Here is a 1,553-nt window from a genome sequence, read left to right as displayed (position 1 = left end):
GTACTTCCCGAATCAATCAACACTATTACCTTTTTCTTCTTGATATGTCCTTCTATCTTGATGGTTTGAGGAGTGGTAATTCCAGCCAATGCATTACAGGATATGGTAAGATTCATTTCTTCTTTATCCAGGGTTTGTTCATGGAGTATATCCTCTTCTTTTGAGATTTCTTGTTCCTTTTCTTCCTCCTCTTCACAATCTATGTAGAACAATTTCTTCTCAGCACACTTATGACCTTTAGTGTATTTGCTATCACAACTGTAACAAAGCCCTTTTTCTCTTTTTTCTTCCAATTGTTGTGGTGTCAACCTTGTAGGTTGTTGATCTGAAAATGAGATGTTAAATCAATATTAAGGTATTACAGACTCATGTGCAGGAATGCCTATATTACTTAGTACAACGGATCGAAAAGATTGTGAATAATATAGACAATTAACAGTCAGAAAACATAACAGACACACACATCAACACAACAAATAATCAAGGAGTTCACCAGACTTCCTGGCTACGTCTCCTGGTCCCGCTTTCAGTGCCGACCTCTATATTATGTCTTCAAGAACAAAGTTTACAGGTGTGAGCTCAATCAGAGCCATAACACAACAACAAAGATATTATGTTGGGTCCCTATAATACTAGTGATTACCCCATTACTATTGTAGTTGTACCCCTTATTAATATTGTTGTGCCCCTATTATCCCCATATTGTTATTACTGTGCCCCATAGAATCCCTCTATTGTTATTTTTGTGGCGTTATATTATTATTGTTAGGTCGGCTGGGTTATATTATGACTCCTTATACTCCTATATATAGAAAGGAGGTTTTGTCATTTGAATCATCCAAGAATTGTTCATTTATGTAATGTAAAGGAGGTTGCCCCCTCAAAGAGGCTGAATTCTAAGGCGTTGATCTATCTTTTCTATCTTTTTCTTGAGCTGGTTTCATAACATTTGGTATCAGAGCTTTAGATTCAAGGCTTTCGTTGCTCCAAACAGGTCATCGTGGCATTTTCACTAGAAATTTTGTTCTACAACATTTCAGAAGCTAAAAAAAAAACCCATTTGAGAAGACGTCGCGTTGAATCTTGGGTCCGAATTTCAGAGCTTTTCACACTATATTTGCGGAGATATGATCTGAGGAAGTTGGTCTTTTTGCAGACTCCTGAATTACATTCCAAACAGGTGACCTGGGGAAAATCGTCATAACTTTCTCTCTGAGCATCGGATTGAAATTTCATAAGAAGCTACAGAAATAGGACGGACTTTAGTTTCTTGTATATCTTTTTCAGAGCCAAAGGTTGAAACAGGGACACGTGGCACGTCGTACAAGTTCGCTCTACTGAACTAGTCTATAATCAGGTCACTGTGGGAGATTTGACATAACTCTTCCTTGGAGAATCCAATTGGGATCAAACTAGTGGCATTGGAAAGAGGACACAAAGGGCTACTACAGGTTGCAATTTTAGAACTGGATGATTAGAAATTACAAAGATACATCAGAGGCAATATCGAGCTCCTACAAAGTGAAAAAATGTGTGTAGATTTTTTAAAATTT

This window comes from Pinus tabuliformis, chromosome X (assembly GCF_031772625.1).
Source record: "Pinus tabuliformis cultivar Carrire ecotype Pingquan chromosome X, CPIR1, whole genome shotgun sequence".
In the NCBI taxonomy this organism is placed as follows: domain Eukaryota; kingdom Viridiplantae; phylum Streptophyta; class Pinopsida; order Pinales; family Pinaceae; genus Pinus; species Pinus tabuliformis.
Note: the sequence above shows the minus strand (reverse complement) of the source record.